Genomic DNA, 13314 nt, shown 5'->3' on the forward strand with positions numbered 1-13314 from the left:
TGTTCATACATCCTAAACATCCGTTCGCTACAGAAGCATCTGTGCTATCCCACTGTTACGAAATTCCCGTCTAGGACACTGTTTAATAACAAACCCCAAGCTATAAGACCATTGCTCCTTCAGTTTGAAGAGAAATGCCACGAACTTAGTATGCTGGAAAAATTACCTGGGACTGCTTAAAGAAGAAAACAACTACCACCTTAGTATCCATTCCCTGCTGGGTGCGATTTTACACTGACGCACTTTCAAAAAAAGAAAACACCGCGTGAACACATAATTCAGGAGTTTCTGGCCCTAAACAAAAAATACAAAGGCTACACCTCATTTTACACAGATGGTTCCAAAGCATCATGCTATGCTGGGAGTGCAATACTACAAGATAAATTAAAGAAGGCGATCAGACTACCTCAGTGCGCGTCGATTTTCACAGCGGAGTGTTATGCAAGTGCTGTGGCTGTAGACAGAATTAAGAAGGAAAGCATTCCGAAAAGTGTTATCTACACAGACTCGCACAGCGCGATCACAGCCCTACATTACAAAAATGCAGCTAAACCCATTTTATTACACATAATACACAATTTATTAACAGGAAAAACGCAGGGACAGAAGATTAAGTTGTGCTCGGTTACTAGCCATGTTGGGATCAATGGTAATGAGAGAGCCGATGCATGTGCTGCCAAGGCTGGTAGCAAAACACTAAAGCAAGTACATATTCCTCATAGTGACTGTATTAAATTTATACGCAGGAAACTGAGAGAAACATGGCAGTTCTCATAAGATAACGAAACAAACAACAAACTTCACATAGTTAAATCGACTATAGCAGAGTGAGAATCACGCAAACATGAAGAACGCCTCACAGAAGTTATATTATGCCGTTTCCGCATTGCACATACACATTTGACGCATAACTTCCTTTTTACGAAAGAAGATAAACCGAGATGTCAGGAATGCGACCAAGAGCAAACATTAAACCACATGTTACTCTCATTTTACGAAATTTGAGGTCCAGAGTAAAAAGCATTTTATGCTGTTCAACGAATACATTCCATTTCACCCCAGTCTACTTTTAGGAGAAAACGCTCTTGTTAAAATTTCCTCCGTTTTTAGTTTTATAAAACAAGCAGGGCTTCTAAACAAGATGTAACGCTGTAACGTGCTGTAACAATCACTTATCCACAAAATGCACGAAACCTGTTTGGCGCATGATAGCATAAGTTTCTTATGTGCAATAAAACACAACAAATCCCAACACGCCAAACTTCAAATAGACTGATCAGAAAAAACACCAAGGAACCCACAAACCTTGGTAGAGCCGTTACGTTTCCAAGCTTCGAAACGAGCGAAAGCTTCCGTAACATCAACTCTGAGACTAAATGGAAACAGGAATTCGCGGCTCTGGGATGCCAGAGATGCAAATAGCTCGGTAAACGGAATAACAGACTCAAGCGGCTAGCCGGTAATCACTCAGGGCTGTGTTTCTCAAACTGAGGCCGAGACTGGCGTCACAGCCATGTAAAAAAACTAAAAGAGATCTGGATGCTGTAGAGAATAGATGTTCTGGACATAACCAAGTGTTTTCCCCCTAGTTATGTTCTAAAAATAGAAATCAATGCACGTCGTCTTCTTCCAAATTTGCTGGTGATTGAACCTTTAAAACAAGTCAGTGACAAATGTGTTTGTGCATGTTTTTGGACATGAACTGTGGGGTTCTACGCGGAACAATTGTATCTATTGCTCCTATGCCTAACTGAAGTTCAGGCTGCTCACAGCCTCATCCACTTTCTCTATTCCCATGAGGCCGCCGTGTCTTGAAAGCTACTCGAACGTTACACGATGATAAGCGCCGTATGGAAGATGATGAAATTGCTTCGCTTCTGGCGGGACATGTTTGTGAAAAGTTCAACAGCCAGCACGTTCAAGGCTTCGGAGCGCTGGTCTTGAATGACAGGAGATGGTCCCGTAATTCGGTAGCTGGAAAAGAATTTGCCTAATGGCTTCTCTAATTCCGCATAGCAACGCCGACTTGGGCAAACTCGGTCGCTCAAGCCAGAGTGACAATGGTTAGTGAGCAAATGACATAAAAATTCCTGATGAACTGCAGTCGATCTTTCGAGACCCATCTGTGTAATTGTGAGTAGTTGAAGAGTAAAATATGGCGATATCCTAAGGTGTCATGTGTAGTAGGCTAATTTGAGTCATGCCACATTTTCGAATCAATTGCGCGAAATAATTATTTTATCCCGATGGGTGCCCCAGTCGAGAGCGGGAAACTTCGTAGCGTTGTCTACAGTGCAGAGCTGGACTTAAGGAGTTAATAGCGTGTATTGTTTGTCTGAAGCCAGAATTGTGGTTGTATTCAGGGATATTGCATGAGAGATGGCTTGTTCTATGCAGCTTGTGCCTAAAATGAAAGCGGTGCGTTTGTTTAGGCCGTAGAACGCCCAAGGCAACCAACCGGATTCAGAAATTCTCCCAGGGCACAACGACCCTTTAGAAGTCTGTGACACTATCGGAGGCACTTATATATTGCTGCATTTAGTGTATTTTACTTGAATGTTTCAGCTGCTGCCGTACAGGGAGGCTATAGCGCAACACGCCATCAACATACGCTTCTAACAGCAAAACCATAGGGCCGCAGTTGGTACCACCGCGGGTTTAGCAAGTTATCCATTTATTTGTGATGCTGTTGAGATTCGCATCCAAAGCCTTTTCACTAATGGGGCAATGAGCGATTTCTGTGTGATAGGGTTGCAAGATATCTTTGATACTTACGAAACGTAGAGACCCGCCACAGAGAATTCGAAACTATCTATTGGAAGATTTTCACGATGTCAAGTTTGACTTTTGCGGTATTTGACGATTTTGCAATAAGAACTTTGAAGATTTCTTTAACAAGCAGCATGATGGGCGCTTGCTTTAAAATAAATATAAAAGCTTTATTGCCGTACTTGTTGAAGATTCATAGAACGGTTCTATACCTCTCCCAGGGATGCTTCTAAAGCGCTCCGCTAAGCCGGTGTCATTTATCGTGTGCAGAAATCCCGCGTTCCCAGGAACACACCTAAACTTTGTTGTAGATCAAACGTGCTGCTCTTTCACAGAACCGCGTGCCCGTTGAAGAAAAACATGTGGACAGTTGCACGACCTCAATTAGAAGAAGGAGGAGAGCGCGGGACGGAGCTAGTACTCGGCTAGACCACGCCAAACGCACGTCTCTGAGCTGGGACTACCAATTAGGGTGTGCTTTTCCGGGGACTCTTTGACGTTCTTGGGAAGCGTGGACGTGTGGTAATACCCCGTCATCAGCACTTTCAGTTGCTGCATCCCATTTGTCACAAACAACAACCGTTGAAGTTACTCCTCACCCGACCAAACAGGCCTGCTTAGGAGTGGATAAATTAAAAAAAAAGTAACTGCAAATATTTACCGTATGCTACAATGGCATGATAACCCGATGCTTTTTTGTCGCAAAAAAGGAAGCAAATGGAGGACTCCGAATCCGGGTCAAAAGCAAGAGACGGGAACGTGGACGAGCATTATGTAAAGTCGTCGTGCTATAATATACGTCCAGCCCAACAGCCAGACACTGTCACGCAATTTCCGCAAATGGATTCTGCACATCGGGCATGCGCATGCTAGCAAGCGGAATTTTTCTTTTGTCAAGGCGAAATTCCGCCTCTGTAATTCCAAATTTTCAGGTGCACTGTACATCATGCTATGCGCCCAATCCATGTTGTTGTACAAGGGTGCAACAGTCAATCTACATAGAAGACTGATGTAGCACAGGAATGATGTGACACCGGGTAACGTGAAACTAAATGCAATTTCAGATCACGTCAGAATCTGAGACCTATGAGTGCCAAGCAATTTACAAATGTTTTTACGTGCTTGCTGCCTGAGTGTGGAATTATGGAGGGATCCTTAGAAACTCATCCGCGGCTATATTCAAAACGACTGATAGCAAGCATATATAACAGCTTTTTTACGCCACTACTCATTATTACCAATATAGCGCTGAAGGTGCCGTAACAACGCAAATTTCACTTTTGACTCTGCCAAAGACCTGTTTGATGATACATTTTGTTCCAAAACACTATTCCTTCGAAAGATTTCTTTGACAGGTTCCTAAGTAGTTGAGATCACGGCTACGAATTGGGAAACGGACGTTTATACAAGTTCAAGTATTGGTGTCGGTCGGTACTTTTTTCGGTGAGTTTGTCGGTGGGTATTTTGTCCTAAAACACGTATAGAGAGGCCAGTGGGATTTTTTAGGTTGCACCCCTCTGGACGTGGAATTCAGTTAATTATCCCAGCGTTCGCGTAGCCCTTGCCCACTGTTGGGACTTCCTGCACACCCGCGCCTCCCGAAGGAGCCAAAATTACTTTTCAAAAACTGTGACCGATGAGCATCCTTCATACCTGCTGAGATGACACTTCGCATGGCTAAGAATACCTTTCCTCCCCCAGTCCGCCTCCATCGTATGTTACCAACGCAATCTCCTGCCGAATGCAAGTTCTGTTTACAACCCGGCACTCATCCTCATATCATACAAGAGTTCAATCAAATCCCCAACCTTTCCGTCTTCTATCCCCCTTCCAAGACCCGATCTGTAGGAGAACCTGGTGACTGGCAGCAATCTGGATGTCCGGACACTTTTCGCCTTCAGAGCGAAGGCTGCCCTCTCACCACAAGGCTGCCGGCAATAGGGAACCACTCCCACTTCACCCGCCTAATAAAACGTTCTTCACTCACTCACTCACTCACTCACTCACTCACTCACTCACTCACTCACTCACTCACTCACTCACTCACTCACTCACTCACTCACTCACTCACTCACTCACTCACTCACTCACTCACTCACTCACTCACTCACTCACTCACTCATTCACTCACTCACTCACTCACTTACTCACTCACTCACTCACCCACTCTCTAAAGCACAGCTACTTCTTGCAATTTGTTAGGGAGTGTTGTGGTAAAACCCGTGCCCCAGATATTTTCTATTGCCACTACACGCCTCCTGTTCCAGCCCACGTATTGACAGCAGACTGCAGTTCCTACCGTTGTAGCACATCACGAAGTAAAAGCTAATTTGGACAACAAATATATTGGTTGCGTATCTGCACCTTTCGTCGCAAAATTCCCCGAAAGAGGATAGCCTTTGAAATAAATGCCTCCTTTTCCCAATATAAATAACTCCCATATCTTTCCCACTCACCTCTAACGCTGACCCTCACCCGTCGCGCTCCTCCAAAGGTAAACACGCTGGAGCTTTGGTAAAGCCAATTTAAAGTTACCGTGTGCCACTGTACCAGGCCCGGTGCCTCATTGCCAGCGCTGCCGTATGGCGGAGATGCGCGTGGATCGAGGCGCCATACCTCAACTTTTATAGAACCGCGTTGGCCTTCTCGATGTACGTTCCTAACGGAACGTGGAACCTTTTTAGTGGAACCTTTCCTTGCTGTTGGTGTTTCATTTCCTGAAATGCAGCCAGGAGCTATAGTAACCCGAGCGAAAGGATGCACCGGAGTGAATTTTCTGTTTTTCTGCAGTGGATGTAAAATTTGCAATAGCAAAAATCAAGCATCCAGAATTTTTTTATAAGGAAGCACTTCAAACATCACTTATGTTTGATTATCTGCCTCATTATTTCTTAGGGTATTATTCATGTTCAGAAATGTCGACAAGTATGGACATTGACAGTGGTCTTGGAGGTGTACATTTCGCTGTGGGTATATAAACCTATCGTGCAGCTTCCGCTTGCCTTTGGCCGGCTGGCTGAATCGAGTCACAGACAGACAGACAGACAGACAGACCAAAACTTCGGCGTTTAATTGATTGATTGCGGGGTTTAAAGCTCCGACGCTACGCAGGCGATGAGGCGCGCCGTAGTGAAGGGCTCCGGATTAAGTTTGACCACCTGAGGATCCTAAACGTGCGCCGAAATCTCGTGCACACGGGCGTTTTTGCTTTTCGCCTATATCAGAAAACCGGCTGCGGAGGCCGGGAATCAACCCGCGACGTCGTGCTGAGCAGCGCAACCCCTTAGCCACTGAGCCACCGCGGCGCGTCTTCTCTGTTTAAGTAGCCTAAGAAACACTATCGTCCTTAATAACTGAACACGTTAATATACCTTTTAGTTTCATTAGTATAATGGCACACCCGGGCATCGCCGGGTACTACCGCAAGTTGTTATATAAATCGGTTGTTCAAATACCCCGTTAACTCTTGGCCGGAAGGCTGAATTGAGGGACGAGCGGGTTCGAAGTCTCTGCTTTGGTACGTGACGCCGTGGGGATGTGTTTGGGTGTGCTACGCCGCTACGCCACGTCAGTGTGGTGGGTGCACATAGTGTATCAGCGACCGAGCAAGGATTGCAAGCCGGGCCACTCAAGTGCTCTGCATTTAAAAGAAAGTTTTGACGTTCTGCGCGCGCCTTGTTCCCTTTCTGGACTGCAGTGCGAAACGCCGTTGTGCACTTGTTAGTATGCGCAGAGTAAGTTTGATTAGGTTCGTCACGGACTGCAGCTGATTTTGTTAGGTATTTCGGGCCCTGTTAAACCAGAGACTGAAGTATCAAAACAGAAGATAAATTACGCCCGGCAATCAAAAACAATTTTTAGCGTCGCTACCTGTATGTCTCATATTGTGACAAGGCTCCGCAATGGCATGTGTTTTCCCGTGGCTTTCAGTCACAACATTCCGGTGCTCTGTCAGCCCTCTGCGTAGACTGACAGTTCATCCTTTGCAAAAACAATTTCAAACAGTGAGTGGACTGTTGTAACGGGGGAGGGGGGCACCTTTGACATAGAAAAGGTCAACACGCAGTTTGCTAGTGGGAACATGGGTGACGTGCCGAGTGAGTTTCTGAAAAATGAGGCCAGGGCTTCGTTATTATGCGGTTCGGAGGTATTGCAACATGCCTCGAGCTTCCTTGACGTACTTGATTCCCACGCTCAAGTTTTTTTCTCCCGACGTCGATCATTGGTAGCCCTCTTGCTTGATTGTTTGTGAATTAAATATATGTAATAAAAATTTAATTTAGGATCACTGAAATATTTGAGATTTCTGGTTTCATGCTTTCCGCAGCTGAACAACTGCTTTCTGCGTTTACCAATAAGGTGATCAGAGATTGTTTGGTGAAATGCCGTGCAACAACTAAATGCCTCGGTTCCATTTCTAGTGCTTCGCCTTCCGGTGGGATCTAAAAGATGGTCCGCCTTGGGAACGTTCTACAAGAGTGCTTGAAGAGGAATGAAGTCATTTTGTTCTTCTTCAACTGTATTGAGTCTCAACGATAAAGAATGTTCAAATATTTGAAATCCTGCAACACCTGAAAGGTTAAGGTGACGCTCTACGTTAAATACGGTTTTGAGGACGGCGTTTGTTTACGGAAATAAAACGTACTGGATGAAGTGCGAAACGCTGGCGTTGTTGTTCTTTTTAGGTTACGATAATCAAAGAATCGGAACACCATGCAAACGCACAACAGAATGAGACTGCAGTTTAAGCAGACATGGCGGTTCTTTCTAGCGACCAAAGGAACGTTACAGTCGTCCTCCACAGCTCTTTGTACTACACAAGTTAGCGGGATTCACCCGTACCTATATATTCCAAATCGAGGTTTAACCAAACTTTCTGAAGCTGCTCGCTGATGTATTCAGAAACTTGCAACTACCATACAAGAAACCTATGTTAACGACTTTTGTTCATGAAGATGTGAGTGTCTGAAAGTTTCGGACTGCACAAGGTACACGAATACGAAACTTTGTTAAGTCCAATCGTGGGTTTCACCCTTTCAGTGGTCCTTTGACTGCCCCGCAAATTCTACAACGTCATTGCGGCACTTCTGTGCAAAACACGTAAGCAAACACAATGCTCCAAGGAATTTGTTTGTCTAGAAAATGACTACGTCCTGTACTTTTTTTATATATGGTCCTCGTCCAGAAGGATTTCTTTCAATAATTTGACGTTCGATATTCAACATTCGTTTGACGTTGCGAAGCTTTTCCTGCTTCACAGTTTTCCCTGGGCAACAACCTAACGCACTGTAGTAATATATACGAACAGAGGTTTAGAATGACAATGGGGCCATTCATCTTCGCCAGTACTGCAAACGCGACAATGGAGGATTTTGATACAAGAGTGCTCAGATCTTTCCAGCCGCACGCAAAGTTTTTCGAAAGTTTCTATTCGACGATTTCTGCTCCGTCGCTGAGCCGAAGCTCCTTGGGACCTACCTTCAATAATTGAGCAATATAGAAGCTTCAATTGCCATTATTCTGGAAGAATATTAGAATGGTTTCACGCTTTCTCCAAAAAATGAGCAATATAGAAATTTCAATTACCGTTCTTAAAAAATATCATAATAGTTCCATAGTTTTTCTAGATATTCTTGCGAAACGTTCTTTGAGTGGGCTGTCGTTTAGAGTGTGCCGAAGGCGCATGCGCGAGGGAAGATATATAGGTGGCGGCCATCCACACCATCGTGTGCCGAGTGGCAAAGATGTGGGCAGTGGCATGAGCGGTGATAGAACACGGCGGACAGCACGCGACAGAGCTACTGGGGCTGGGACTCCAGGGAAGTGTACTTTTGCGAGGACTCCGTGTCGTAATGTGGGAACCGAGTACGGGTGTTATTACACCGGTATCACCATACTCAGTTGCAACTGCTCACTTGGCACCAACAATCAGTGTCGACGTTACTTGTAAGCCCAGCAAACAGACATTTTGAGAAGTGGAAACCTAACAAGGAAACTTAAAATATTTAACGGAACCTGCAAAGGAATGAATATCTGGTTCACCAAAACGGGACCAAAATTTCTTTCACGACACGTGAAATTAATGCAAATAGTGTTTACGGATTGCGTACTAATGCTGTATAAAATATCAACTACTTACTGTCTATCCTTTAGCTCACCTGTTTTATTTGATGACCTTCTACACTGTGTCGTGAACTTTTCTGTACAATTGTGGTGTTGTTAGAACCGCTTTTCCTTTTTCAACCCCTGCAATTTCGGTACTTTGGTTTCCATTGAATTTGCGCTTTGACACCTCGAGTGTTGCCTGGTTAACTTGTACTGAGAAATGTACTTTACGTTATAACTTATGTACTATTTGATTCAGTGCCAGCACTGATTTTCGCTAGTTTGTTTTGCTTGTTTGGCCAAACAAGCCCTTGTGAGGCTTCGGCAGACTCGGCATTATACATTGTATTTATTTGAATGGAAATAAAATATTATATTAATAATAATAATAATATTATTATTATTATTATATTATTATATTATTGTTATTATTATTATTATTATTATATTATTATATAATTGTTATTATTATTATTATTATTATTACTCTTAATAATATTATTATTATCAGCGCTACACGCGACCAGAAAAGTTTCTGGCAGTATGTTCGCTCTCGATCTGCTGGCAAGGTTGCCGAAATCGTTAACCTTCTAGACGACAATGGAAACCCGATTGGAGACGTTTCTAATGCCTTTGCGGATCATTTCAGCTCAGTATTTCCAAAGGGTGAAGTTAACATTTTGTCCAACTCTGCCTCTGCGTCGTCTAATTTCTGCGTTCCCAGAATAAGTGAGGGCGACGTTCGGAAAGCCCTGAAGCGCCTCAAACCGTCATTTTCCTGTGGCCCTGACGGCATTCCTCCCGCAATATTAAAAACCTATGGGGAGCTTCTGATTCCCATACTAACCACTATATTTAATAATTCAATTCAATCTGCTACTTTTCCAGCAGCCTGGAAGCTAGCAAGCTTGGTCCCTGTCTTCAAAACTGGTGCTAAAGATAGTGCTAGAAACTATCGGCCTATTTCGCTACTCTTTGCGGCGTCTAAGCTTTTTGAGACTGTGTTGCACGATGTTTTAACTTCCAGTGTTAAGCGCATACTAATTTCCGAAGAGCACGGGTTTATGTCCGGACGTTCCACAACCACTAACCTCGTTTCTTTCATGCAGCGAGCGTGCGAAGCGGTTCATCATAGGAGGCAGCTTGATACTGTGTACTTTGACCTGAGCAAGGCTTTTGATGTGGTCAGTCACCCATTGTTAATTTCTAAACTGTCACTCCTGAACGTAGATAATTAGATTCTTGACCTCCTTATTAGTTACTTGCGTGGGCGGACCTGCTACATAAATGTTAACGGCCAGCAATCGTATCGTTACTGCGTTTCAAGTGGTGTGCCACAGGGGTCGGTTCTAGGCCCTCTATTGTTTTCTTTATTTGTCAATGACGTTTCAGCTGCTATAAAGCATTCTTTTTTACTTTATGCTGATGACATCAAGATTTTTAGGGAAGTTTTGTCTCTTAGCGACTGCGGGCATTTGCAAAGAGACGTGGATGCATTTACACTGTGGTGTAAAGAGAACGAACTGATAGTGAACGCCGCGAAAACCAAAGTATTGTCATACACGCGTAAGAGTAAGACAGACTGCCTGCTTTACCACTACTCAGTTCATGATGTTATTTTGCCTCGAATCTCTACGACAACTGATCTTGGCGTGCTCTTTGATAACCAGCTGACTTTTACACCGCACGTTCGATTCATCAAACAGCGAGCTCTCCGCCGCTTGGGCATGGTCTGCCGGATGTCTAAAGAATTCCGTAGTGCAAAGTCCTTCCTGAAACTGTACTCCACTGTCTGTCATCCCGTGCTGGAATATGCCTCGGTTGTCTGGAATGTTAAATGCAAATCTAACAGCAGGGCCATTGATAAAGTGCAGAATAAGCTGCTGTCCATACTTAGACATCGCTTTCCTCACGAGTATCACCGTCTTGACTCCGGACCACGGTACTTGCAAGTGCTGCCTGAGCTAAAGGCTAGGCGCGATACAGCTGACCTCGTATTTCTTTTTAAGCTCATACATGGACAAATTATCCGTGCGCAACTGTTTTCGGAGCTCCAGCTAAAAGTGCCTATTAAAACCACGAGAAAATGTCATTCTTTTCGTACTCTCAGCTCCTGTAACCGACATTGCCCGCTGTTCAGGCTGCAGAGCACGTGTAACTTCTTCTCTGCAGACGTAGATATTTTTAACAGCTCCCTCAATCAGTTCACTTCAGACACTTCCAGAACTCTCATTCGCTAATATGCTCCCTCTTATTCTCTTACATGGAACTATCAGAAATATTTCTTTGCTCAGTCATACTGAATGGATCTTGTTCTAGTTATAGTAACTTCTTTTTACCTGCTTGCCTTACTGTATAGAGAGTATGCTGTTCATATGACTCTTTTGTTGTTTTTCATTTTATGGCTTGCTGTTATAAGGTTACACGATCATCTGTAGTGTGCAAATGTTCTGTCTCATCGGTACGATGTAATTACCAATTCAGTTGTATCCTGTCAGTTTTGTTTGTGTTCATTGCATGTAGTGTATACGCTATCTACGTTTTGTAGTGGTTTGTACGGTATACTTTGTAATATACATACTAAACGTTATTTTTTTTCTACTCTTTTATTTTATAGGCTGTCAAAGCGTTCTTTCCTTTCAATTTTTGTTTTCCTTTTTTTTACCTGTATCCATCTGCGTACCAGCACCAAGGCCTCACGGCTGTTCCTGGGCACAATAAATTTACATGATTGATTGATTGATTGATTGATTATTATTAGAGGTAGTAGTAGTAGTAGTAGCAGAGTAGTAGTAGTAATCAATCGTTGGTAGAAGCCAGCTTGATGTGGTCTACTATGACGTGAGCAAAGCCTAAGATGTAGTCAATCACTAGTTATTGCTAGCCAAGCATATTCTGTGATATGTCCATTATTCTTTGGTGAGTCTTATACGTTGCTATCACAAAAAGCGGTATTGCTATGTACGTGCAATGGTCAAATGTCTTTTATGTACAAAGACACCAGTGGTGTGCCCCAAGGCTCTGTTCTGGGTCCCCTTCTGTTTTCCATTTTCATTAAAGATGTTGCTTGTACCATTCGCAAGTGTTCTTTGTTGCTGTATGCTGACGATATAAAAATCTTTAGAGAATCGCGGAATGTCCAAGACTGTAATTCTCTTGAGGCTGATATCGTGTCATTGTACCGTTGGTGCACCAGAAATGATCTAATTTCGAGCCCCTCAAAACCAAAAGTTGTCTCCTACAGTAGGAAAACTCAACAGTTGCAATATTCTTAAAAATTTCAAGCACTGCACTGCCGAGGGTGACTGAAAATCGTGACTTGGGAGTACTCTTTCATTCCTCTCTGATTCTCTTCCCACGTTACACAAATTACTTTAAACTCTCTTCTATGTCTGGGTGCTGTTTGCAGGTATTCTAGAGAGTTTAAAGTTCCTCTTCCATTCTTAAAGTTGTATTCGGCTCACTGCTTACCTCATCTCGAATACAGTTCTGTTGTTTGGAGTGGAGTTTGCAAGTCCCATAGTGACCGTATCGAAAAGGTTAAAAATAAGTTCCTTTCAAACTTCAAGCACCGTCTCTGCCATGTGCAAAGACACACAAACGGCAGCATATCTTCTCTGAAAAGCATTCCTTCCCTTTGGTGTCGACGAATGCGAGCTGATAGGGTCTGTCTTTATAAACTTCTTCACGATAATATTTTGTGTGGCGACTTGGTTGCACTTATTAATGTCAACTCGCCAAATAAACTTTTCCGAAGATTTTGAGCTTTCAGACCATTTGCTTTAAATAGAAGACGCTCGTCCATTTGCATAACTCAATGGGCGTGTAATGAATATTCCGATCGTGTTGGTATAATTCAGAGCTCATTTACTTTGTTCTCTAATGAGTTGAAAACTGTCGTAGCTTAAGTTTATTTTGTTCCCAATATATGATCCGTGTTTACTACATGCTCCCCATTTTGTTGCTTGTTTCTTTTCGGTTTTTCTTGTTTTGTGCTGCTTGAATATCTGTAGATTTTGAGTGTCAGTGCTGGTAACGCAGACGTTTTTTCTTCATTTTGGAACTTCTTAACATTTTGTCAGAAAACTGTCATGTTCATGGTATATTTGCTTGTATAGTTCCTATTTTACTGTGCCTTGAACGTTTCGCTACCTGAGTAATATAGCTTGCAACACAAGGCCTTCTCTTTTCTTTTTTTTTTACTTTTTCCACTTTTCTTCCTTTTTTTTCTTGCTTTCTCAGATTTCTTTAAGTACTTTTTTTTCTTGTATTTGCCATACATGTAGATTTTGTGTGTTGCCTATTCCTAATTTGCGTTTTTTTGTTTTTAAGGACCCTAGGGTTGTTTCTGGGTACAGAAAATAAAGGTTAATTAATTGAATGATTGAATGAATATTATTATTACTAATTTATATAGGCCACTTCCAGATTCTGCTGCGG

Source organism: Haemaphysalis longicornis, unplaced genomic scaffold, assembly GCF_048455015.1.
Source record: "Haemaphysalis longicornis isolate Haplotype H1 unplaced genomic scaffold, Haemaphysalis longicornis Haplotype H1 scaffold_7, whole genome shotgun sequence".
In the NCBI taxonomy this organism is placed as follows: domain Eukaryota; kingdom Metazoa; phylum Arthropoda; class Arachnida; order Ixodida; family Ixodidae; genus Haemaphysalis; species Haemaphysalis longicornis.